The sequence below is a fragment of the Anguilla anguilla genome, chromosome 1 (assembly GCF_013347855.1).
Source record: "Anguilla anguilla isolate fAngAng1 chromosome 1, fAngAng1.pri, whole genome shotgun sequence".
Taxonomy (NCBI): Eukaryota; Metazoa; Chordata; class Actinopteri; order Anguilliformes; family Anguillidae; genus Anguilla; species Anguilla anguilla.
Window position 1 is genome coordinate 84,134,732 of NC_049201.1, and position 27,539 is coordinate 84,162,270.

General features: G+C 41.3%; 1 protein-coding gene and 3 long non-coding RNA genes across 4 annotated transcripts in view; all 4 read left to right on the forward strand.

Annotated features, from left to right (window-relative positions):
* LOC118232142 (basement membrane-specific heparan sulfate proteoglycan core protein-like) overlaps positions 1-27,539 on the forward strand; it is a 1,449,502-nt gene that overhangs the window by 1,393,133 nt on the left and 28,830 nt on the right. The window lies entirely within an intron of this gene.
* Positions 2,245-5,174, forward strand: LOC118232530. The gene is made up of 3 exons (XR_004766333.1): positions 2,245-2,516; positions 2,896-2,956; positions 5,144-5,174. It is a non-coding gene; the product is annotated as an uncharacterized LOC118232530 (long non-coding RNA).
* On the forward strand, positions 6,331-9,996 carry LOC118232392. Its single transcript, XR_004766271.1, has 3 exons — positions 6,331-6,626; positions 9,033-9,114; positions 9,569-9,996. It is a non-coding gene; the product is annotated as an uncharacterized LOC118232392 (long non-coding RNA).
* LOC118232395 lies at positions 23,248-26,375 on the forward strand. Its single transcript, XR_004766278.1, has 3 exons — positions 23,248-23,620; positions 24,372-24,503; positions 25,792-26,375. It is a non-coding gene; the product is annotated as an uncharacterized LOC118232395 (long non-coding RNA).

Sequence of the window (27,539 nt, forward strand, 5' to 3'; positions counted from 1 at the left end):
GCTTGCGGATTTGTTGGAATAATGAGACAGTACACAGGTATTTCTGGTTAAACCTATATAAACCCTTATAACTTCTTTATTTTGCTTTAAACATTAAAAATGAACAGGATAGGGGCCTAGGCTACTTCTTTATTTCTCTTTAAATATAAGAAGCCTAAAATAGGTCTATAAATCTATACAAACATGTAAAATAATAAACTAACAAATGAAGCAATTTAAGATTTTAATTATTTTAGTTGAAATAATGCCTTTGTAAACAACAGTTTAAATAAACGGTATTGTCAGCCTTGAAATAACTGACGTCTCGTCTTCAACGAGACCCTTTTTATTTCTCTTAAATACAAAAAAGTAGCCTAATAGGCTATATAAATCTAAATAAATCTAAAAAATAATAAATGAACAAATTAAACAATTTAAGATTAGATTTATTTTAGATGAAAATAAGTGCAAACGGTTTAAATAAATTCACGGCATTGTCTGCTTTGAAATAATAACTGACCTCTTGTCTTCCAAAGGATATTCTATTTCTATAGGCTATTTCGCTTTAAACACAGCCTAAAAAATAATGAATAAATCTAAGCGTAGTGTAAGAAAGTGTAAGAGCCTAAATAAATAATCAAATTAAACACAAATTAGGATTAGCCTATAATTATATAAGATGAAAAAGCAAACGTTTGTATTCAGGCTTTTCCTACACAACAAAATAAATAATAGGCCTATAAAATAAATGATTTAACGGGAGTTACACAGTGTTCTTCAGGTTTCGGCTTCTCCCTCCAGTTCACCGCACATGTTGTCACGTGGAATTTTTCTAGCACGCGCAGGTTGCAAGAATATAAACACTTAAATGTATAATTCCCTTTATTTTATTTATAATTGAAAATATTGTAATATAACCACTCTCCATTTCTGTAAGACTCTATAATGATGTATTCCGGTATTGTAATACACATTGACTGTCTAAAAAATAAAAATAAAAAAAATGACTGCTGGACTCAAAGAATCTCAGTCGTCTCTGACAGATGATTCGAATCGTCGACTTTCAGGGGGCAGCCCTGGTACTCACCATTGTGTGCTGTATAGGAAGGTGGGCTGGCCCTTCCTATCTCAGAGAAGAGACCAACATTGGTTCCTGTTTTTATATAAAGCACTTCTCAGAAAGCTACCTCCTTATATTTTATCTCTTATTGAATGGAGAGTTGGAGCCTATCAGACTCGTTCTTAGGACTGGTTGATTCTCCAGGTGCCACGGGTCTACTCTGAACCGGGTAAACGTGCATTTAGATATAGTGCTCCTCATGCCTGGAATGAGTTGCAGTGTGCATTAAAGCTGAACTCTTTGATTACCATGGGCTAATTCAGGACCCTGATTAAGAAACTGGCTACCTTTGAATGTAAATGTTCTGACTGAATTGAACTGTTTAATTGTGTTTATTAATTTTATTTTATTCTATTCTATTTTATTATTGATTTATTTATTTTACATTTTTAAAAGTTATTTTCATATATTCATTTTATGTATTGGAACCTTTAGCTTTTGTCTGTTAGACTGTTTTTCTTTTGTCATCAGGGCTCCATTGAAAAAGAGACCCAGTGTCTCAATGTGATTTCCCTGTATAAAGTTTACTGTATAATATCTAAAATAAACATAATTGCAAATTACTGGGATTAAGAGCAGCTGTTGTCATTGATATTCATATTGCAATCAGAATCTCAATAAGAGAAAGGGAAGTGGGAGTTACCTAGCCTTTTAACAAGCGTCAATCCGCAATAGCTGCGACCGCACACGCGCATGCATCCATGTGTGCATGCAACCATGCATACACCCTCCCACAAACACGTGACCTCCTTTGGTTCATGACCAACCTTTCCACAAAATCTTGTGCAAATCTGTGAATCCATTCGAGAGTTATGCGCCTTTTTGTGATAGGCCATGCCCATCGCCACACACCCTCACACGAACATGAGACCTCTTCTTTGGCTCATGACAAACCTTTCCACAAAATCTTGTGCAAATCTGTGAATCCATTTGGGAGTTATGCACCTTTTTGTGATAGGCCACGCCCATCGCCACGCCCCCTCTTGGTCAATCGGCCTTGAAAGTTACTCAGCTCTACCTTCGGTCATGACCAACGTCCGTGCCAAATTTCAGCCTCCTGGGGCAAAAACTGTGGCTGCTACGGGGTGGGACAGTTTTTGTGGACCAACCGACCGACCGACCGACCGACAGGCAGGGCTATAGAGCCGCTGTCGCAGCTAAAAATGTACAGTTAGTCCTGATCAGACGCAAAGCGAATTCCTGCGTTAATTCAGCCATTTTTCTCTGTTAACTTTTAAAATATGCATGATTTGAAAAAGGGGAAGTGAGTCAGATCTGCATCAGCACATTCTGCTTTATATTTAGTGTGAAGCACTTTCTTCGCGGTCACATTCAGCCACACTGCTCTGTCTGTAAGGCTGTTTAATACTAATGGCTCATTAGCAAGCCACTGAGGCCACATCAGAACTCTCTCCTGGTAAGTGCATTATCATATTATTTCATTTAGTCAAAACTATGACACAATATATAATAGTGAAAGAAGATTGAACTGGAATCAAATATAAAATAAAATGGGTTTTTTTTTTGGCTAGAAATGAATGCTGTTTCTTCCATACAAATATCAGGCATCAAGTCACAGCCTGTTTGAGTCTCTGTCTGGTCTGTGTGAGCTCTTCATAAAAACCTGAGCATTTAGGGATATTAGCAGCACATTAACTCACTGTGTGCACTTGTGTAGTATTTGTTAGACTTGTGTATTTATGTGAATAAATAGAATACTCTGACAGTGTTTGTTTCCGCCATTCATTTTTACATATTCAAGGGCTGTATATGTGTATTTGGATTGCTATTTTCAGTCGGATCCAGCCACGCTCTCCAAAACCTTGTTGGTAACCCTCACCCTCCTGTCTGTGTCAGGTAATCTGTGTAAAAACTTTTTTTTTTTTTTTTCCAAAAGTAGTTCTAATGTTTCCGTCTACAAAAAGATTTCAGTAATTATTATTGTCCCTGCCTTGTGAAAATCATTATCTGAATCAGCGGCAAATATGAAAAATTTCAAATCCCTTAACCCTTAATTGGCAGAGGAATGCATATAGTTTCCATAACATGATGTACTACAGCACTGGCATTAGCTTTGAGCAATCCAACTGCTCTTTTTCACCAGAAGAGAGGTTCCTCTGAAGTTTCTCTTCACACCTGGCTTTGAAACTGAGACAGACATGACGGAAATATCTCTGATTTTACTAAAATACCAGAGCAGTCGACTGTGTACAATTATCCTCCCCAAATTCTCCCACGTCACTCCTCTGCTGCGATCACTTCACTGGCTACCGGTCGCTGCCAGGATCCGATTCAAAGCCCTGACCCTTGCCTACACTGCCGCCAACAGGACAGCCCCCATCTACTTGCAGGACATGACTCAATTCTATGTGCCTGCTCTACCACTCCGCTCTGCGGCAGCAGGGCGTCTTGCAACCCCTCCCACCCGCCCAAAGGGATCACAGAGCTTCTCCACCCTAGCTCCCCAGTGGTGGAATGAACTCCCCGTCCCTCTCCGAACCTCCCCCTCACTATCCATCTTCCGCCGTGGCCTGAAGACTCATCTCTTCAGACTATACCTAGAATAACCACCACCATGCTGTATATATTAAAAAAAAAAAAACAAACCCTTTTTCCTATCACTTGTTACATGTTGCCCCATCCCTGCACTTCTTGGTAAATTGTATTCGTCCTAATACTGTAGCTTATTCTTCTGCCTAGTTTGGCTTTGCAGATGTTAGACCAGGATAGTGTTCATTGTTCTCGGCTAGAAATAGCTGTACAAAATAAGTAATTGTACCTTACTGAACCCGTGTTCAGCAGTTGTCTACGATCATGAAAATGCACTTTTGTATGTCGCTTTGGATAAAAGCGTCTGCCAAATGAATGTAATGTAATGTAATGTAATGTAATGTAATTACTGACATTCTATATTTTTGGAGGAAATATTAGGCGCAGTTAACTGAATCCATGGTCTGTAATGTTGCCAACACGTGTGTGTGTGTGTGTGTGTGTGTGTGTGTGTGTGTGTGTGTGTGTGTGTGTGTGTGTATGTGCTGTGTGTGTGCATGCGTGTGTGTGTGTGTTTTCAGGTGTTCTGAGCCAGTTGAGTTGGAGAGTGACTTACACCCCTGAGAGAATCTCTGCTTTAAAGGGGTCTTCAGTAGACATGCGCTGCACTTACTCATATCCCACAGATTACACAGTGCAGAGAACATTCTGGTTTATTAATGGCTGGTGCAGGATATGGGATCCTGAAGACCTGTCCAAGGACTCAGAGTACTCTGACCGTGTGGAGTACCTGGGGAATAAGAACAATGACTGCACTTTTAGATTAAACCAACTGAGAGAAACTGATTCAAAAACATACCGATTCAGGTTCGTGACCGCCCATGATAAATATACTGGAAAACCTGGTGTCGCTTTGGAAGTCACTGGTAATTATTCTATGCTATAAACTCAGAGGATTCTCCTCCTACAAGTACAAATGGAAGAGTGAGGATAGGAGAGATGCCTTTTTACAGGTTTAATTTGCTATTTGCAGATCTACAGGTGATGGTGTATCCTGACACAGTGACAGAGGGACAGAGTGTGAGTCTGACCTGTAGCACCACCAGCACTCTGACTGGCAGCCCAGCCTTCATCTGGTACAGGGACGGATCTCCTCTGTCCTTCACTGATCAGAGTCACCTGTCATCTGCCATCTACTGACATCAGTTAGTATTGAAGTACAAGTACGATTATTGATGTTCCATAGTTTTGGAGAAGTTAGGTGCAGTTATTTTAAAGTTTTGTTAATTGAATCCCTTATATGTCATGTTGCCAACACATCTGTGTTTTAAAGGATTTCTGAGCAGTGTGTTTGTGTGTGTGCATGCATGAATTTGTGTGTGTGTGTGTGTGTTTATGTGTGTGTGTCTGCATTTGCGTATGTGTACGCATGTGTGTGTGTATGTATGTGTATGTGTACGCATGTGTGTGTGTGTGCGCCTGTGTGTGTGTGTGTATGTGCGTGTATGTGTGTCTGCGTGTGTGTGTATGTATGTGTGTGTGTGTGTTTTTCAGGTGTTCTGAGCCAGAGGGGATGGGGAGTGACTTACACCCCTGAGAGAATCTGTGCCTTAAAGGAGTCTTCAATAGACATGAGCTGCACTTACTCATATCCCACATCTCACACAGTGCAGAAAACCTTCTGGTATATTCACTGGAAGAAGCCACAGGAGCCTAAGGACCTGTCCAAGGACCCAGAGTACTCTCACCGTGTGGAGTATCAGGGGAATAATAACAGTGACTGCACTTTTAGAATAAACCACCTGAGAGAAACTGATTTAGGAACATACCGATTCAGGTTCCTGACTGACCTTGATGGTGGAAAATATACTGGAGAACCTGGTGTCGCTTTAGAAGTCACTGGTAATTATTCTATGCTATAAACTCAGAGGATTCTCTACCCACAAGTATGACTGGAAGCTTTATTACACATTCAATTTGCTATTTGCAGATCTACAGGTGATGGTGAATCCTGACACAGTCACAGAGGGACAGAGTGTGAGACTGACCTGTAGCACCACCTGCACTCTGACTGGCAGCCCAGCCTTCATCTGGTACAGGGACGGATCTCCTCTGTCCTTCACTGATCAGAGTCACCAGTTCACAGCCAGCAGTGAAGATGCAGGCAGATACTCCTGTGCTGTGAAAGGCTATGAGCTTCATTCCCCTGCAGTGGCTCTTAATGTGAGATGTGAGTACAAGGGGCCAAACTTGTGTGTTCCACACTATTTGTGATGCTATCATCACTGTTGAAATGAGAGTTTTTCCATTCCCACATGTTTGAAAAGTTTCATCATTGATGTACAGTTAAACTGTGCAGATTACTCAAGTTTACATTTCACACAAAACCATGGTTTCCTCTTACAGATTCTCCCAAGAACCAAGACGTAGTAGTAGACGTATTTCTTGTGTTGATTTCTTATTCTCACCCTAAGCTTACTGCAGATCCAGAAGATATGATCTGTGTTCAAGCCTGATACCTGATTTTTTACTTGTGTGTATGTTGAACACATTGCTGGACAGCAGGGGGCAGCATAACATTTTTTGAACTGCTGAATGTTTTACAGATTCCACAAGTCAAGTCCAAACAAAGAAAAACATTTGCAATGTGCTATTTCAGCTTCATTATAAACTTTCCTTTGCAATAAATTGTTATGAATCTATTTGAGACAAATCACAGCGATTGAGAAATTATTTGGAATTTAACACATTTCTCTATTGATTTTAGATGCTCCCAAGAACACCTCAGTATCAGTGAGCCCCTCTGGTGAAATAGTGGAGGGCAGTTCAGTGACTCTGACCTGCAGCAGTGATGCCAACCCACCAGTGCAGAACTACACCTGGTTTAAGAAGAATGACACTGGAGTCTGGCAGGCAGGATCCGGACGGAGTTTGAACTTTTCTAACTTTAGATTCTGGAACAGAGGACAGTACTACTATGAGGCACGGAATAAACATGGAGGTCAGAATTCTACTGCTGCGTCAATCAACACAGAAGGTGAGTGACAAGTGATCTATAATAATATCTCTATTCTTTTGAACAAAGGTGACTGTTTCTGTTTCAGAATCTGTTATAGATTACTTGCGTGTTTGATTTTTTTAGTCATGGTATCACTGAAAATAATGTATAACTAGGACCAGACTTCACCTAGACAAGAAAGTATGACTTACTTGTAAAGGTCATAATAGATAATCATATATGGATTTCATCACCTCCAAAACAATCTGCAGTACATCACCCCCATTTAGATGATAGTTTATATTTTTGGGGGGAATTAGGGTATGCATGCCCATATCTGGTTCCTGTGCTAGCCAAGCGGCCAAAACCAGACTTCGTTTTTGAAGCTCATTTCCTGGTGTTGTAGTTCCTGGTTGCTCACTAGCGCCACTACGGATGGCTCCAGTATAGGTGTTTTCATATCCGGTTTCCATGTAAGTCTACGGTACAAATGCAATAAAAATACAAAGCCACTAATTTTTTCTCACAAGAACAAATAGTCATAATAGGTGTATTTTATTCGTCTTATGACTGTCCATGGGTCTATTTTATGATTTATTGCATCATTTGGGCACAGGGCCAATATTTGTTCTGGACCAATGAGGTACAGCTTGCGTCACTTCCGGATTACTTCGGAGGACTATGCTACAGTAGGGGCCACAGTCTATGGTCACTGGGGTGGGCGGTGGCGCTTCTTGGCCTTGCCATTGCGGCTCCGGCTACGGTCCGCCTGTGCTAAGTCTGAAAATGCAGGCATCCCATTTCGTGGTGATTTCATTATGGCGTGTGCTATTTACAGCTGCACTAGACGACCATAAAATAATCCTCCTCTTAAGTTTTTCGGTAGCCGAGTCATTTTTACTATTTCCTTTAGCCTACTTAACCAAATAATTACTCGGCAGAAAGCGTAATCAGCCTGCTATATTTGGTAAACCAGCAGTAGCCTGTGCTAAAACAGTTCGCAACTTCGGCTACCAAGCCGTTTGACTAGCTAGCTAACCTTAACCGGCAAACATTCAATCTGTCAAACGTGTTTGGCGGCTTGTCAGTCGTGTACATTCCGTAAATGTCTACCTGGGCCATGCTTCAAGCATGTGACAAAGCTACTATAATCCCGATTTTGGGATAAACACTTTTTCAGTTTCACGAAGCGAATTAAGAGTCTCAAGGTTCATTTGCTGAAATCACACACACAGAATTTAACGAAATTAACCATCTTGGCATTTAGAAAGGAATATGTTTTTAGCATTTAAGAGACCGACAAGCTAGGCATTTAAGACAGTGGTTCTCAGAATCGGTTCTGGGGGCTCCTTGCGTATATTGGCTTTTCTCCATTGGTTTTGATGATTTACAAGAAAAAAACGATAGCCTAATAATAATTAGAAATTCAACGTAGGCTACATTATTTTTGTCTTCATGCACCAGGTGGAAAACTTGCTGTACAAAGTGCGTTGTCATATTTACACGCCTGCAGATCAGTTATTAAAATACTTGGTAGATTTGTTAATAACCGCTGACAGTGTTAATTTTTATTCGGTAGAAAGTGATTTGCGAACGATCGGTCAGCTAGCGTCACCCTGCAAGTGAACACCACAAACGGCGATGGAGTAGCTAGTAGTAGCAGTTACTGGCTCATTAACTGACTGGCGAAAACCTACGACGATAACTTGCTCGGTTAACAGCAGATCTACCAGACAGTTATACGAAAATTAGCCTAGCCATATCACCAGTAGCCTACACATCTCCGATTGATTGACCATCAGTGTAGTCAATGTTCTTCCCCTGTGGTTCATATTGCTAATGCGTGAGCTAACCACGGATAGCCTACCTAGCTCACTGGCAAGCTGATATGCTAGTTAAGCATATTCGTTTTGCTGAGAAACATGAATTGAAGATAACTGAACATAGCCTAATTGTATTTTTAATGTCATACATATAACGTGATTACATGACAGTACAGTCACGGATGGAAATTAAACTCCGTAAACATCTGATAATATATTTTAAAACATAACGGCAGACAGTCAGCTAGCCTCGTTCAGGTTGATGGGCTTTTCCGCACCGGACTGTCAATCAAATTGTAAAAATCACAGAGCGGCTTTTAAACTCTGTGGTTTTGGCTCCAACTCCAAAATGGCCGCGCCCGCCATTGAGCTTCAAAACGTATTTTCGGAGACCCACGGAGAGTCAATGGGTGACGTCACAGTAGCTTTGTCCATATTTTTTACAGTCTCTGGTGCTAGCCCACACAGCTCTCTCAGCTAACTTGTACTAGCCTACACAGATTTATCTGCTATTTCATTGATTTCCTGGTCTGGCATTGTCCTTCCAGTCTTCCAGTTGTATGCACTTATTTTTAAGTCACTCTGTATTACAGTCTCTGGTACTATGTCTGCTTATTTGCAGTAGGGGATAGGACAGTGCTTGTGTGGACGGTTGTTGGAATCACAGTGGCTGTTGCACTCGTTGCTGCTGTTGCGTGTATGAGGTAAGCGTTTTCAGTGCAGAAACGTCTGGAAATCAATCATCACTGAGAAGACATATGATTAGAAATTCACTATTAAATATCAGGGAGACATGCAGTAATTTTACCAACTCACTTTAATTCAGAGGAGCTGGTAGGGATGTTGTTGTGAAATGTTGTCTGGGACGGCTCATCTACAGCTCCTGAAGGTCTGTTACTTTGTGGAGGATTTTTCCCAAAGTACTGTAACCCTGCTGCAACATGCATGTTCATGTAACCCTGCTGCAACATGCTCCTGTGACACCGTTACACGTTTATATAACCCTGTTACACACACGCTCATAACTCATGTACATGCGCATGTAGTGCATCACCTGTAAGATGTCTTGACCACCACAATTTTGAAAAAAAAAAGTATATAAGTGCAGCTGGAGGCACACTTGTGTGTGACTGAGTCTCTTCCTGTGTCTCACCTCAGAGCAGAGCCTTCAGAGAGTGACAAACGCAGCCAGCGACACAAACTCTGTGCATCAGAGAGCTGACGAGGCCTCAGTGTGGGATTAAAACACACAGAGGAGAGAATCTGCAGAGAATGAGAAATGGTGGAGATCAGGGTGAAAGAGTCTCTTTTTGTTTTTAACTTTACAGAACTGCTGTCTGTTTCTGCTAGATTATCCATTTTATAAAGAGCTGTTGGTGGAGGATTTTTCCCAAAGTACTGTAACCCTGCTGCAACATGCATGTTCATGTAACCCTGCTGCAACATGCATGTTCATGTAACCCTGCTGCAACATGCATGTTCATGTAACCCTGCTGCATACATGCTCCTGTGACACCGTTACACGTTTATATAACCCTGTTACACACACACTCATAACTCATGTACATGCACATGTATTCTCTCACATTGAATGGGAAGATTATAATGCAGATTAATGCATATTATAATCTCCAAACTCAAGTCACTTTTAAAGGCAAGGTCCAAAATCTTTTAAAACAGTGTTTTAGTTTCACATTTTACATTGCCTTGTTGTATTAAGCCCAAATTTACTGTTTCTATCTAGTTCATCTCTGTGAAATGTGAAAGATACAATAACTAACACAACTAACCGTACAAGTGGTTGTATGTCGTGTTTCAGCCGGCTCGCAGGGCCGCAACATCAGAGTCCAAAGCACCAAAAACCAGACAGAAACTGATCTAAAAACACAAACTAGGACATTTATTAATCTAAAACACAAACTAAAACAAACATAAACCCACAAAGTTCACAAAACAAAAGAGACCTCACAAAAACCTACCAAACACAAACCACACAAAAGAAACCTCAATGAAGATCTCCCCAGCCTCATACTGCAGGGCTTATATTAGGCCACAGGCAGGTGGAGGCAATCAAGCAATTGAGCAATTAGGTATTACCTCCACCTGCACTACCTAGGCAAGCAGAGGCTGGGGACGTAACAGTAGTAGAAGTCATCTTTATGAAATATCAGCATTGAAATGAAACTAATTATGTGCATGAAGGACCATATAACAGGCAAAGCAAAACCAAAGTTCTAAAAGGTCACATGAACATCAACCACAGAAACAGCGCTGCTCCACCCCAACTGAACTGAGATGTGGAAAAAAAAAATGAATAGAACAGGCTGCAGGAAATGAGCAGCGCATTAACTGCCTGTGGTCAGGGTGGCTCTCGTCTGAAATTAGGCAGCTTCACCCACAGCCGCGCCCGCTACTCCTCTGCACAACAGAGCCAAGCAGGGGCACCTCAGAGTACCCGCTTTGAGGCACCAGAGCTGTGATACTTTCACAAAGATAACTACACCTGTGTGCTCCTTACATCTTCTGCGAAAGTAAGTGCAATCTTTATGTTGATCTGGGGGTTATAGGCTAGGCTACAGCAGCAAAATATTGTCATTCGCATTGGAACATGGTTCTGTCTTTTGTTCTGGCTTTTAAACTACTGTTAACCTATTTTACACAGCTGTGATGCTCGTGTAGCTCTTTAATGTTTTTATATTCATTATTGTGTACCAATATGTCAAATTACACAGAGAAGTTACATTCTTGTAAAATAATCTTTGTTGTTTATAATTTGATTTTATATTGTCATTTAACTGTTAAACTGCATGAGCTGCTACGTGTCTTGGCCAGGACACTCTTGAAAAAGAGATTTTGAATCTCAACGAGACAATCCTGGTTAAAATAAAATGTAATAATATTTATAAATAGAAACAATTATTCTTAAAGCGTTGCATTCATCACAGTCAGTCTGCCATGTTACATTACATTATATTACATTACAGGCATTTAGCAGACGCTCTTATCCAGAGCGACATACAACAAGTGCATTAGTTCAAGGTGCAGAGGTGCAAAAGAAACACACTGAAGTAAAGTAAAGATCGTAGTGCCAGAAGTGACCACATCGATCAGGACTCCACCCCTCTAGAGTAACCTGTTCAGCAAACAACAATCCTACCAAGTACAAACTAGCACTGGAATCACATTTGCCTAATCAGGCAAAAACAATCCTGCCAAATAAACTAACGTAATCGTATTATCCTAACTAGGTACATTGAGCTAAACTATAGGCTAGGGAGGGGTGGGGAGAGGTGCAGCCTGAAGAGATGAGTCTTTAGTCTGCGTTTGAAGGTAGTAAGATTCTCTGCTGTTCTGACCGCCACGGGGAGGTCATTCCACCAGCGAGGGGCCAGGACAGACAGCTGACGGGAGCGGGAAGTACAGACGCGAAGAGGGGGAGGTGCCAAGCGTCCAGAGGTGGCAGAACGGAGAGGTCTGGCTGGTGTGTAGGGTCTGATGATCCTCTGGATGTACCCTGGTGCTGACCCCTTAGCTGCCTGGTATGCAAGCACCAAGGTCTTAAATTTGATGCGAGCCATAACAGGCAGCCAGTGGAGGTCAGTGAGCAGGGGGGTGACATGGGAATGTCTGGGGAGGTTGTAGACCAGACGCGCTGCAGAATTCTGGATGAGCTGCAGGGGTCTGATGGCGGATGCTGGCAGACCAGCCAGCAGCGAGTTGCAGTAGTCCAGGCAGGACAGGACCATCGCTTCAACCAGGAGCTGGGTTGCGTAGGTGGTGAGGAAGGGGCGGATTCTCCGGATGTTGTACAGGAAGAACCTGCACGTTCGACTCACCGCCGTGATGTTCTGGGAGAGGGACAGTCTGTTATCCATCACCACTCCAAGGTTTTTTGCGGTGGGTGATGATGACACCACGGTGTCCCCTAGGGAAATGGAAAAGTCGAGAAGGTTAGAGGATGGAGCAGGGATGAAGATCATCTCTGTCTTACCTGGGTTCAGCTTAAGATGGTGGTTATCCATCCAGCTCTGGATGTCCCTCAGGCAAGCAGAGATGCGAGCAGAGACCTGTGTGTCAGAGGGGGGGAAGGAGAGAAAGAGTTGGGTGTCATCGGCATAACAATGATAGGACAACCCATGGGCAGAGATTACAGGACCAAGAGATTGTGTGTACTGGGAGAATAGGAGGGGACCAAGGACCTAGCCCTGGGGAACTCCTGTGGCAAGGGGGCGAGGTGCCGATACTGCACCAGCCCAGGCGACTTGGAAGAAGCGACCGGAGAGGTGGGACTCGATCCAGTCTAGTGCTGTGCCACAGATCCCCATAGCTGCCAGGGAGGACAGGAGGATGGGGTGGTTGACTGTGTCAAAGGCAGCAGAAAGGTCTAGGAGGATCAGGACAGATGAATGGGAGGCTGCTTGTGCGGCGTGAAGCGACTCACTGACCGAGAGGAGTGCGGTCTCTGTCGAGTGGCCAGGTCTGAAGCCGGACTGGTGGGGGTCCAGGAGGTTGTTTAGTAAGAGAAAAGAGGAGAGTTGGTTAGAATCAGCTCGTTCAATTGTTTTGGATAGGAAAGGGAGAAGGGAAACAGGACGGTAGTTCTGGATGATGGAGGGATCCAGAGAGGGCTTTTTCAGCAGTGGGGTGATGTGGGCCAGCTTGAAGGAAGAGGGGAAACATCCAGAAGACAAGGAGGAGTTCACAAGGGAGGTGACAAATGGGAGGATGTCAGGTGTGATAGTCTGGAGGAGAGAGGTAGGGATGGGGTCAAGAGCACAGGTGGTAGGGCGGTGGGAGGATCAGTGGGGTGCCATCCTCTGGGAAGGAGCTCAGCAGGGTGTCGTGCTCATCGAGGAAGCTTCCCAGGGGCCCTGGAGGGCGATAGATAACCACAATATACAAGTTAACAGGATAGGTGATTGAGACAGAGTGGTATTCAAAGGTAGAGATGGAGAGGTGAGAGAGGGGGAGAACAGAGAATTTCCAGGAGGGAGAGATCAGCAAACCTGTGCCCCCACCACGGTGTGAGAGAAGGAGAAGGAGGAGGAGAGGGCTGCAGGGGTTGCAGTGTTGCCTGGCGTGATCCAGGTCTCAGTGAGGGCAAGGAAATGTAAAGAGAGGAGGGACGCGTAGGCTGAAATGAAGTCAGCCTTCCGCATAGCAGACTGGCAGTTCCATAGCCCTCCTGCGACTGTGAAGTTGTCACAGGGGGTCAGGGATAGCGAAGGTTGGAGAGGTTCCCCGCGGGGGGCCTCGCCTGCAGAAGCGAGTTCTGTAGGGGAGAGAACAGGTTGGGATGGGGTTGACACATAGCATAGCAGTGAGGACAGGGAGTAGAGAGAGGAAGGGTGATGGCAGAAGGATAGAGATGCAATAACTAACTGGGAGGAAGCGACGCTAGCGTCGCTCCAAGCCAGACTACAAGCTCTAATTACCAAATGAATAGCAGCTGATGACTGAGCAATTACCCCACAAGCCAAGCAGCTAACTAGCTCCACACAATACCTGCCTGATGCAGTTAGAGCAAATGAGGCTAATAAGATACTACACTACACAAACAAACACCAAAACTAATGCTGGGCAAACTACAAAACAGGGAGAAGTCTAATCTAGCTACACTAATGGCAAAAAACAGATACTTAGCCCGCTCTAGGAGAACTTCTGCGGGTCCTGCACAGCTGAGTCCAATTGCACTTTCTGTTCAGAAATATGAGCCTGTCAGCAGGGCCTTGTCATGGGGACAATTTGTCAAGGGACAGTTTGAAAACCGTTAAGATCACACCTCCTCTACCAGCGTAAGTGCACAATTTAGCCCTGTTTTATTCTTAATGGCTGTTAACGCATTTTTTCATTGAGTTGTAAAATAATGTATATGATTCAATAGAGTGCCTTGATAGAAATTGAGAGAAGACATCTTTGATTTTTGTTACATTTATTGCATTTTTTTAAACAGTGGAGAAATTTAAGTACAGTGTTGTTATTCTCTGATCTACGGATTACAGCGAGTGCTTTATTCTGTGCTAATCTAGTGATCCTAATGGAGGTCAGTCTCTCTCACTGCTGAACGGTGGCTATGTGACCAGTGGGGAAAACATGCACAGCATTCGTTAAACAGTAATTAGCTTTCTTAAAATTAAAATGATGTAAAAGTAAATAAATAAATAAATAAATATTACTTTTTACTGACAGCAGCTCTTTATTTTATTACTTTCCATGTTATCTGTTAAACGCTGAATATCAGTGATTCATTTTGTGGAATTTTGGTTATGGCTTAAAAAACAAACAAAACAAAAGGCAATAATATAAGTTATGTTTTTTATATATATGTTCAGGCCGATGCATGCTGCAGACAACTTCAACAGTATTTTTGTAAGCCCTTCTCTCTGCCTCAGGTAAACAATTTAGTTACTTCAGTTCTGCTTATTAATGCCAGTTTACAGGGGTTACAATATCTATCAGAAGCTAAAATCTATTTAGAATTACTATGATTTGATATAACCTGTTTTACTCATTAGACTGGGAAAGCTAAAAATTAAAGACATATGTTACAGGAAATGGGAATCTAAATCTTACACACATGATCACATACATTGTTTAGGTGCCCTATAGGCGGACATCTTAAACTGTTTTAAGATACATTTGTATGTTGAATAATCTCTGTTTGTCGTTTGTCCAGTTATGTGCTGAGCATGTACTGACGCTTTTACACAAATGAAGTTCCTACCGGATAAATAAAGTTATTTTGAATTTGAATTTGAATTTGGTTTAGAGATTCTAGTCTGAGCAGAATTTTATTACATTTGTTTTTACCACACATGTGCAGTAAAATGTAGAGCATAGGGTGATGAAATGCAGAGCATAGGATTGTGAAATGTAGAGCATAGAAATGATCTGAAGTTCCTGTTCATGCTCAGCTCTGCAACAGAGATGAGTAGATTTCTTTGTCTTTATGACATGTGCAGAACTGTAAATGAACTGCATTTACTGGTGTGCTCTATTCCTGAAGAAAATGATAGATTTTGCCATCGTTTAAACTTTTGTGAAACTAAATTTCATTCTTGAAATAATGTGTGTGTGTGTGTGTGTGTGTGTGTGTGTGTGCGCACGTGTTCTTTGTATAGTCCTCCAGATCCATGTCTGAAGATATTACAGGATCATATTGTATTATGGTATGTGCAGATTATAATCTCCAAACTCAAGTCACTTTCAAAGGTTAGTTCCTAGATGTTTATAAAACAGTGTTAATTTACATTGACTTGTTGTATTGAGCCCATATTTAAGTTTCTGTCTGGTTTTAGGTATTTGAAAGAATGCATATTTTATTTTATTTTTTTACATACATTGTTTTATTTTGAGTATCAATGTATTATGGATTATTTGAGCAGTGTAAAGCACTGTGAACCTAGAACCTCTGTACTGAAAAATAGTATCATGATTTTCTTCATATGGCCATCATGTTTTGATACTATAGATACTATAATAATACTATTCAATAAATTGTATGTAGTAAAAGTCATCCTCATTAAATATCAGCATTGAAATGCAACTAATTATGTGCATGAAGGACCTTATAACAGGCAAAGCAAAGCCAAAGTTCTAAAAGGTCACATGAACATCAACCACAGAAACAGCGCTGCTCCACCCCAACCAAACTGAGCTGTGAAATAAAATAAAGAATAGAACAGGCTGCAGGAAGTGAGCAGCACTTTAACTGTCTGTGGTCAGGGTGGCACTCGCCTGAAATTAGGCAGCTTCACCCACAGCCATGCCAGCTACTCCTCTGCACAAAAGAGCCAAGCAGGGGCACCTCACAGTACCCGCTTTGGGGCCCCAGAGCAGTGCTCCAGGTGGGGATGGAAACTGCAACCTCAGAGCTCCCAGAGCCACACTCTGGACCCCCAAACCACCATACTGCACTGCTGCCATACACAAAGATAGGAAAACTATGCCTGTCCACTCCTTTCATCTTCTGTGAAAGTACAGTGTGTGCAATCTTTATGTTAATAAGCGGGTTATAGGCTAAGCTACAGCAGCGTTTTGTTGATGTTTCGGCTTCATGTCAAAAATTTGATGCATGAAACATGAACACGACTGAGCTACGTATGGTAGCAATGGTAAAGCATGCTGTTTGTGGCAGTAATATTTACCTAGGAGGGATTGATGGATGAAATACATTCAATATATCTGTAGATGGGGCATTTATTAAAATAGATGAGTCTTGTATGTACATTTCAGTTTAATTTCTTGGAAGATCTTTTACTAAACTGAATTAAATAATCTGGTTTAGGTAATGGATTTTGTATAGGGCTCCTGAATGTATGAATGTATTATTGTGCCTGGTGCCTATCACACCTTTTACAGTCACTTTTATTTTAACCTCTACTGTACATGTATTGGAATAGGGGTGGCACGGTGGTGCAGTGGGTAACACTGTTGCCTCACAGCAAGAAGGCATCTCGGTTTGGTGCCTTTCTGTCTGGAGTTTGCATGTACCTCCGGGTACTCCGGTTGCCTCCCACGGTCCAAAAACATGCAATATGCAAAAATGAACATAATTATTGACATCTGAATTTCAATAATACTGTGGGGGCAAAGAAATGAGAATTACCCAGTCTTTTTTAAAAGGCACGACTGGTCTCGTCCAGACACAAAGCAAAGACTCCGTATATTTTATTCAAACGTTTGTATCTGATAAAATCTAAAATGAGTATGACATTCAGGAAGTGAGTCAGATCTGTAATACATTCTACTTTTATTTTTAGTGTGAAGCACTTAATTTACGATCATATTCAGCCACACTGCTCTGTCTGCAAGGCTGTTTAATACTAATGGCTCATTAGCAAACCACTGAGGCCAAATCAGAATTCTCTCCTGGTAAGTGTTATAATGGTGGGGGTTGGAGAACCAGGAGCGACTAATATAGGGGAACGAAAAAGCTAACGCTACAGGAAGCGTTAACCACAAAGTCCCTTAAGGACAAAGGAAAGGGAACACCAGAAACTAAAACACAAAAATAAGATCCTTGGGAGAGCAACTCCCACACACACAGGATCATAAAAAAAAAAAAAAACACGGAGTAAAAAGCAACTCCGAAGGACAACCTTGTCCAGCCGTAAAACTGGCTCACGAAACCAAAAACGATCCGTGAAAACCAGGGCAAAAAAGAAGGGGACCAGTGGTACAGAGGCAAAGCTCTGGTCCCAAACCCAAAACTGGTCTTAAAAGAAAATAGACAACTGAGTAGCAAAATTACTCAGCAAAAGAAAACCCTGAAACGCAGCTCAGAAAAACACAAACAAAATACAGAACCAGGGACAACGTCCCAATACCCAACGGCTCACACGAGCTCAAAATAAAAGTACAAATACTCTAAGGCGTCAGAATGAGCTCACTGCGCTAAGAGACTGAACGCCTTTAAAATCACCCACGAACACAATTCTGTCCCGAGTCCACCGAGCACCTATACCTTACCAGCCTTGTGAAAAAGGGATTTAACACAGAAGCGCTGATCGCTGTTCTGTCAGCGCTTATAAAGGCACCTCCCCAGGTGAAAATAAATGGGAACCTGAAACAAATTAAGAAATTCTCAGACGCCGGGTGCCTTCTAGTGGCAGCACAAGGCCACTGCACCCCAGAACCATGACAAGTGTATTATCAAATTGTTTCATTTAGTCAAAATTATGTCACAATATTTTGTGGTGCAAGAAGATTGAACTGGAATCAAATATAAAATAAAATGCATTTTCTGACAAGAAATGATTGCTGCTTCTTCCATAAAAATATCATTCATCAAGTAAAAGGCTGTTTGAGTATCTGCTTTCTGGAATCTTTGTGAGCTCTTCATTAAACACAAAGCATTTTTAGGCATTAGCAGCACATTAACTCACTGTGTGTGCTTGTGTAGTAATTGTTATTCTGCTATTTCTGCAAATTAATAGAATACTCTGACAGTCGTTGTTTGTGCTGTTCATTTTCACAGTGTAAATAATAATCAACACCTGTATATGTGTATTTGGATAAATATTTTCAATCTGATGCAGACATGCTCTTCAATACCTTGTTGGTAATCGTCCTCTCCGTGTCAGGTAAATTGTTTGTGTGATTTTTTCCAAATGTTGTTCTGATGTTTCTGTCTACATATACAGTATTTATCAGCATGTGTTCCTATTTATTAGTCTCCCTTCATTAACTGAATCAGAAGCAACAAAATTGCATTAAAGAATATATGTAATGCATATAAAATAATGTTCTACAGTACATTAATTTAGAGTAGTGCAACATCGCTCAACTGAAGAGACGGGAAAACAGAAAGAACCTTTAAGATGAAGTTCCTCTTCACACTCAGCATTGAAACTGAGACAGAGGCATGATATAAATATCTGTGGCTGTACTAGATGATCGGAGCTGTTGATTGTGCATGTTGCATTCTTAGAATGACGACACAAGTATTCCGGTGCCACGTTTAAATGAAAGCAGTTTGTTTTCACTGCAAGCAAAACATAACAGTTTTGGGCCGACGGTATACGCAGACACTCACTCATAACTTGCTTGGTTTGCTACTTCATTCCAGCAAAGCTAGCTACAAAGCAAGACTTCCTGTACCTGTGAAACTCATGTTGATCAGTGGCTACTGCCATCTACTGACATCAGTTAGTATTGAAGTACAAGTACGATTATTGATGTTCCATAGTTTTGGAGAAGTTAGGTGCAGTTATTTTAAAGTTTTGTTAATTGAATCCCTTATATGTCATGTTGCCAACACATCTGTGTTTTAAAGGATTTCTGAGCAGTGTGTTTGTGTGTGTGCATGCATGAATTTGTGTGTGTGTGTGTGTGTTTATGTGTGTGTGTCTGCATTTGCGTATGTGTACGCATGTGTGTGTGTATGTATGTGTATGTATACATGTGTTCGTGTGTATGTGTACGCATGTGTGTGTGTGTGCGCCTGTGTGTGTGTGTGTATGTGCGTGTATGTGTGTCTGCGTGTGTGTGTATGTATGTGTGTGTGTGTGTGTGTGTTTTTCAGGTGTTCTGAGCCAGAGGGGATGGGGAGTGACTTACACCCCTGAGAGAATCTGTGCCTTAAAGGAGTCTTCAATAGACATGAGCTGCACTTACTCATATCCCACATCTCACACAGTGCAGAAAACCTTCTGGTATATTCACTGGAAGAAGCCACAGGAGCCTAAGGACCTGTCCAAGGACCCAGAGTACTCTCACCGTGTGGAGTATCAGGGGAATAATAACAGTGACTGCACTTTTAGAATAAACCACCTGAGAGAAACTGATTTAGGAACATACCGATTCAGGTTCCTGACTGACCTTGATGGTGGAAAATATACTGGAGAACCTGGTGTCGCTTTAGAAGTCACTGGTAATTATTCTATGCTATAAACTCAGAGGATTCTCTACCCACAAGTATGACTGGAAGCTTTATTACACATTCAATTTGCTATTTGCAGATCTACAGGTGATGGTGAATCCTGGCACAGTCACAGAGGGACAGAGTGTGAATCTGACCTGTAGCACCACCTGCACTCTGACTGGCAGCCCAGCCTTCATCTGGTACAGGGACGAATCTCCTCTGTCCTTCACTGATCAGAGTCACCAGTTCACAGCCAGCAGTGAAGACCGAGGCAGCTACACCTGTGCTGTGAAAGGCTATGAGCTTCATTCCCCTGCAGTGGCTCTTAATGTGATTTGTGAGTGCTAGGCAATCTTGTGTGGTCGTCAATATTTGTGATTTTCAAAATTCTTCAAATCTCACATATTTGAAAGATTTCAGCCATAATTTTCCACGAAATTGTACAGATTATATTACGCTGCATGTAAATGTAATGACACTAAAGAACTGGATGAAATTTCGATACCTGAAAACATGCTATGATGCAATGATTTGAAAACACTATGTTTGCCTGAGTCAGGTTTAAATTTCACATGAAACTACAAATTATTGTTCCCTCTTTCAGATCGTCCCAAGAGCATCTCAGTATCAGTGCACCCCTCTGGTGAAATAGTGGAGGGCAGTTCAGTGACTCTGACCTGCAGCAGTGATGCCAACCCACCAGAGCAGAGATATACCTGGTATAAGAATAATAGTGCTGAACTCTCATGGAGAGGATCCAGTTACACCATTAAAAGAATCACACTGCAGGATGCAGGAGAATACTACTGTGAGGCACAGAATGCGATTGGGACAGAAAGATCTCCTCCTAAACGTCTTGATGTGCAGTGTGAGTATTTCAGTGCATCTCAGCTTCAGGCACACAGAGCAGAGAGTCAGTATCTCCTGAGTGTCTTTGGTCAACTTCACAGCAGTAAGACACTGAGTGAAGCAGTCACACTGACCAGTGGAGGAGAAATCAGATATAATTACATTATCATACAGTGATGAGTTTGATCATACTGACATGTCTTAGGTAATACGTGTAGTCATTTTGAGTTTGCAAAGGGCAATAAAAGTACCACAAGCAGCTGTTCAACTTAACAAAATGAAGTTATCATTATTAATGAAGATGCTAAAAAGACATATCTAAATACTTCTGTCACTATTGAAAACTTGATTCTGCTGTGTCATTTACCAACTACCATAAAAAGCTACAGTATATCCAGTTCATTTTGTAACAAAGCATCATATACTGGGATATTTACTGTAACAGGTTCTGCAGTCCTTTTCCCCACAAACCACACAATCCGTCATTGTTAGAGGCACCAAGTCTTTATTGTGCGCTCGATACCAAAAACACGGAAACAAAAATACAACAAAACGGGGGGTGACATAGCTCAGGAGGTAAGACCGATTGCCTGGTAGTCGGAGGGTTGCCGGTTCAAACCCCGCCCTGGGCATGTCAAAGTGTCCTTGAGCAAGACTCCTAACCCCTAACTGCTCTGGTGAATGAGAGGCATCAATTGTAAAGCGCTATGGATAAAAGCGCTATATAAATGCAGTCCATTTACCATTTACCAAAACAAAACACAGATGATAAGGACGGGGATTAGATGGCATGCCGCTCCCGCGTGCGTCTATCATTCCAGCACCCCAGTCTCACTGCAGGCAGAGCATATAAACCATTACCAATCAATTGTAACTGCAAACAGGTGTGGTTGTAGGCCAGCTATACTGCTCCCACTCCGCCTGCAGATGGCGCCCTAACCACACCACTCCTCCACATCACATTGTGAGATTTCAGCTCTATCATAAACATTACTTTGAAATAAATGTGTCTGCTAGTGTTTTGAGACGCAACACAGTGAGTGAGAAATTATATGGAATTGAGCACATTTTTCTAATATTTTAGATGCTGCCAAGAATACCTCTGTGTGACTTTTATTTAAAACTGTAGGACCTGTTATTTTCTCTTTCAGATCCTCCGAAGAGCGTCTCAGTATCAGTGAGCCCCTCTGGTGAAATAGTGGAGGGCAATTCAGTGACTCTGACCTGCAGCAGTGAGGCCAACCCACCAGTGCAGAGATACACCTGGTATAAGAATAATAGAGCTGTATCCTCAGAGACAGGAGGACCACAGGACAGTTACACCATTAAAACCATCACACTGCAGGATGCAGGAGAATACTACTGTACGGCACAGAATGGGATTGGGACAAACAGATCTCCTCCTAAACGTCTTGATGTGAAGTGTGAGTATATCAGTGCATCTCAGCTTCAGACACACAGAGCAGAGAGTCAGTATCTCCTGAGTGTCTTTGGGCAACTTCACAGTAGTAAGACACTGAGTAAAGCAGTCACACTGGCCAGTGGAGGAGAATGATGAGCCTGAACACACTGACATGTCTTAAGTAAAGCATGTTGTCTTTTTGAATTTGCACAGGGAAAAAAAATATCACATGTAGCAGTTGAACTTTAACAGAATGAAGTTATCATTATTGGTGAACATGCTAAAAATATACTGCATGTCTCACATTGTGAGAATTCAGCTCAATTATGAACTCCCCTTGGAAATAAATGTATCTGCTAGTGCTTTGAGATGCATCACAGTGAGTGAGTTATTATATGGAATTTAACATATTTTTCTAATGATTTTAGATGCTCCCAAGAATACCTCAGTGTGACTTTTTTCATTAAAACTGCAGGACATGTTATTTTCTTTTTCAGATTCTCCCAAAAACATCTCAGTATCAGTGAGCCCCTCTGATGAAATACTGGAGGGCAGTTTAGTGACTCTGACCTGCAACAGCGATGCCAACCCACCAGTGCAGAATTACATCTGGTATAGGAGGACTGGATCAACATTGCAATGGAGAGGATCAAAATGGAGTTACACCATTAAAAGCATCACACTGCAGGATGCAGGAGAATACTACTGTCAGGCACAGAATGGGATTGGGACAAACAGATCTCCTCCTAAACATCTTGATGTGCAGTGTGAGTATATCAGTGCATCTCAGCTTCAAACACAGAGAACAGAGAGTCAAGATCTCCTGAGTGTCTTTGGGAAACATCACAGCAGTAAGACACTGAGTAAAGCAGTCACACTGGCCAGTGGAGGGAAAATCTTATAAAGATATAATTAATTTAACATGATGAGTAAGCCAGATGATACGGACATGTCATAAGTTAAACGAGTAGTCATTCTGAGTTTGCACAGGGCAAACAAACATACCATATGTACAGTAGATGTTTTATACCAAGTAATAGTTACTCTTAATAAACCAAGAAAACAGGATTGTGTGTTTCTTTTTCTATTTTTTTGTCTAAATACTGCCATTATTATTTTCTAACCTGTGTCTCAAGGCCATTTACCAACCCCCATAAAAGGATGCAGTATATTCTACTCATTTCGAAACAAAGACATTTGCAGTGTGATATTTCAGCTTCATTATAATCTTTCCTTTGCAATAAATTGTTCTCAATCCATTTGAGACAAATCACAGTGATTGAGAAATTATATGGAATTTAACACATTTCTCTATTGATTTTAGATGCTCCCAAGATCACCTCAGTATCAGTGAGCCCCTCTGGTGAAATAGTGGAGGGAAGTTCAGTGACTCTGACCTGCAGCAGTGATGCCAACCCACCAGTGCAGAACTACACCTGGTTTAAGCAGAATGAGACTGGAGTCTGGCTGGCAGGATCTGGACAGAGTTTGAACTTTTCTAACTTTAGATCCTGGAACAGAGGACAGTACTACTGTGAGGCACAGAACAGACTTGGAGATCAGAGTGCTTCTGCTCTACTGGTCTTAATACAAGGTACGGCCAGAATTTATTTTCCAGTTCTGAGTAAATTTATCTCACGATTTTATTAAGCAGTCCCCTTGTAAGTTATTCGTTTCTTGACACTGTCACTTGAACGGCAGGAATGCCATTGGCTGATTCGTGGACAGCCTGCCTGCCATACGTACACGTTATAGCAAACATACAATGTGTACTAATGTTAACGTTGTGCTTCTAGCACACACTTTCTATGCAGAGTCACATATGGTATATGAATGCGTGCATTTATCTGTCTATGTAGTGCCCGGGTAGCAAGTCTCCTAGTGTAGCCTTCTTTTGGAAGGTCTTTAATGCCACAGGTCATTGTGGGAAATGGTCATAATGGAACCGTAGACGATGACATGCAGTAAATAACATCTCACAACGGGCTCCAGAGTCTTTGACTGTGACTGAGAGTCAGTTTGGACCATAGGTACAGGCTCACAGGCAGGTGCACTGCAATAGCATCACTACCTTTACTGCAGTCTTCTTTACGCACACACAGGTGGTAAATTGTCCTACAAATTATAAAAAAATTAGGGAGAGATTAATTTTATTAAAATATTTATTAAAAATAAATCACAATTCCGATAAACTATGCATGTATGATACTAGCATTTTAACAGATAAAATGATGAGGAGTGAGAAGGAAAATGATCATGTTCATTTATTTAAAGATATATGAATGTATTGCACATGGAGATAAAATAAACACTTAGAAAATATGTTTTATTTCCTGGACCTGCAGTCTTGCAGACGGGATCAGAACGGATTGTGAGCTTTTCCAACTTTACGTCCTGGAGCTTTGGACAGTACTACTGTGTGGCACTGAACACACATGGAGATCAGACATCTGCTGGCATGTCAATCAATAGACACAGTGAGTGACACGTGATGAGGAGACATATGTCATTGTTTTGATCAAAGGTGATTGTTCCTGTTTTAGGATCTGTTATTGATCGCTTGCATATTTAATCTTATTGTGGTAGTCAGAGCAGAGAGAAAGTAAAAGTCGTCCCCAAATATTTTGTTCCAATCACCAGGATTTGCTCATTAGCACAACTCTTCAGCCAGGAGCAATAACTAATTAGTGAAATCAGCTGGATGAGTTCATGGGCAGAAGAAACACATGGCAGGGCTTTACTTTCTCACCCCTGGAGTCATAGTATCTGAGTCATAGTTTCACTCACTACACTGTATGGCCCAGACCACAGTAACCATCATCCAGATTAGAAAGCATGACTCACTTGCCCAGAACCTCCAAGTACAACTCTATGGTTCATAAAGCGTCTCAGAGAATAGGTCTGATCTAGGATCAGTTTTGCCTTTTGGCCATTATGGATAAAGCTTGGATATGAAGAGAGGAAACATGATCTGAGATCAGCTCTCTTACTCTTAAATACTCTATGAATAGGGATGAAGGTCAGTTTTGGTTGGTGCGGAGTCCAGGGAAGGATATAGGCACCTGCCTGAACCCCCCCCCCCCCCACCCAACCAGTAAGAAGCTCTTTTCATTCTCAGACCAAGTGAACTCAGTTCCAGTATGGAACAGTCAAGCATACTGTTAAAATTTAAGATCCCACTAAAATGGACAAACCAAAGCTTCATCAGATGCACCAGGGACACATTCATAAATGTGTCCCGCTTGATAAATTAATTTCAATTCTGGACTTTAAACTCGCAATTCATGACTCTGTGACCGTAGTATGCTCCTGCTTTTAACCTCTTTTGACCTCTTCTCTACTTTTAATTAATGTTACACCTCTGTCTCGTTCCACATTTGATGTTTGTACATTTTGTTAGGTGTAGCTAAGTCTTGTTGGCCAGGTCCCCCTTGCAAAAGAGATTTCATGTGTATCTGCATGTTTGTATTTCTTATGTAATTCAGGTTATTTGCTTCTTTTTGATTTATACCACCTTAAGTACATCTACACAATTTTGAAGATTGTTCATATATTTTGGGGAATTATGGAATGCACGCTCATATCTGTTTTTAATTATTGTTTTGCTGGTCTACTCACATAACGTATTTTAATGGAGATTGAGTTGATTTTCTGAGTGTTGCATTGACCTCCCTACATTTATGCATGCACTTATTTTACACGACTCTGGAATGTAGTCTCTGCTATATGAATGTTAATTGAAATGCTGTGTCTGCTTATTTACAGCAGGAGATATGACAGCGCTTGTATGGACGGTTGTTGGAATCACAGCAGCTTTTGCACTCTTTACTATCATGGTGTGCACAAGGTAAATGTTTGTAATGCAAAAGCATCTGGGAATCAATCATCACTGAGAAGACATGATTATAGAAATTCACCATTAGATATCAGAGAGATATGCAGTATTTTTACTAATTTGCTGTTGAATTCAGAGGAGCAGGTAGGAATTTTATGACAGAATGTCGTCTGGGAAGGCTCTCTCACATTGAATGGGAAGATTATAATGCAGATTAATGCAGATTGTAATCTCCAAACTCAGGTCACTTTTAAAAGCAAGGTCCAACATCTTTTAAAACAGTGTTTTAGCTTTACATTTTACATTGCCTTGTTGTATTGACCCCATTTTTACTTTCTGTCGGGTTAGCTGTTTGAAATAATGCATCTTTGTGTTTGTTTTCTTTACATACATTGTTTTATTATGTCTATCAATATATTATGATTTATTTGAGCATTGTATAGCACTGTGAACCTTGAACCTCTTTATATAGCCATCATGTTTTGCCTGCAAACCCCCCCCCTCCCCCCCCCCCCCCCCCAAAAAAAAGAATAGAATGAAATAAATAAAATAATATTCATATGAATTCCATTTTATTCACATGTGGGCATCTATTTAATTTCTGTGAAATGTGAAAGATACAATAATCCAATCAGCTGTATGTAGTAAAAATCATCTTTATGAAGTATAAGCATTGAAATGCAACTAATAATGTGCATGAAGGACCGAATCTCACATTGATCGGAGGCTACTGCCATCTACTGACATCAGTTAGTATTGAAGTACAAGAACAATTATTGATGTTCCATTGTTTTGGAGAAGTTAGGTGCACTTGTTTTAAAGTTTTGTTAATTGAATCCCTTATCTGTCATTTTGCCATCACATCTGTGTTTTAAAGGATTTCTGAGCAGTGTGTGTGTGTGAGTGTGTGCGTGCATTTGCGTATGTGTGCGCATGTGTGTGTGTATGTATGTGTATGTATACATGTGTTCGTGTGTATGTGTGCGCATTTGTGTGCGCATGTGTGTGTGTATGTGCGTATATGTGTGTCTGCATGTGTGTGTGTGTGTGTGTGTGTGTGTGTGTGTGTGTGTGTGTGTGATTTTCAGGTGTTCTGAGCCAGAGAGGATGGGGAGTGACTTACACCCCTGAGAGAATCTGTGCCTTAAAGGGGTCTTCAGTAGACATGAGCTGCACTTACTTATTTCCCACATCTCTCACAGTGCAGAAAACATTCTGGGTTATATATGACTGTGTAACCCACGTAAAGGTCAGTTAGCAGTAGGTAAATATTTTCGGGTTAAAGCTAGGTTCGCAAGGAGAGGTTATGAATGATGAGATGGACACAATGAACAACCGGAGCCAGAAAGTAAGTGCAAAATGGTTAGAACTGTATTAAAGAAAGTGTAATGACAACATGTAAAGCCAGCATTTACTTATCACATTCAACCACATTCATTTGTCTTCATATCAATGTCCTGAGTGCTGTAACTGTATTCACTGTCCATTAAGTTCTGAATGTCTTCTGTTCAGTCTGGTTTAGTTCAATTTAGTTAGTTTCAAGTCAGTTTTGTTGGCTGGGTGCAGCCTTTTTAAAAAAAATTAAGTATCAAATAAAATTATGTAATTTCTCAATCACAATCCTACCACACCAGAGTGGGGCTGGGAGAAACAAGGGGTATCAGGGGGTCCTTCCTCA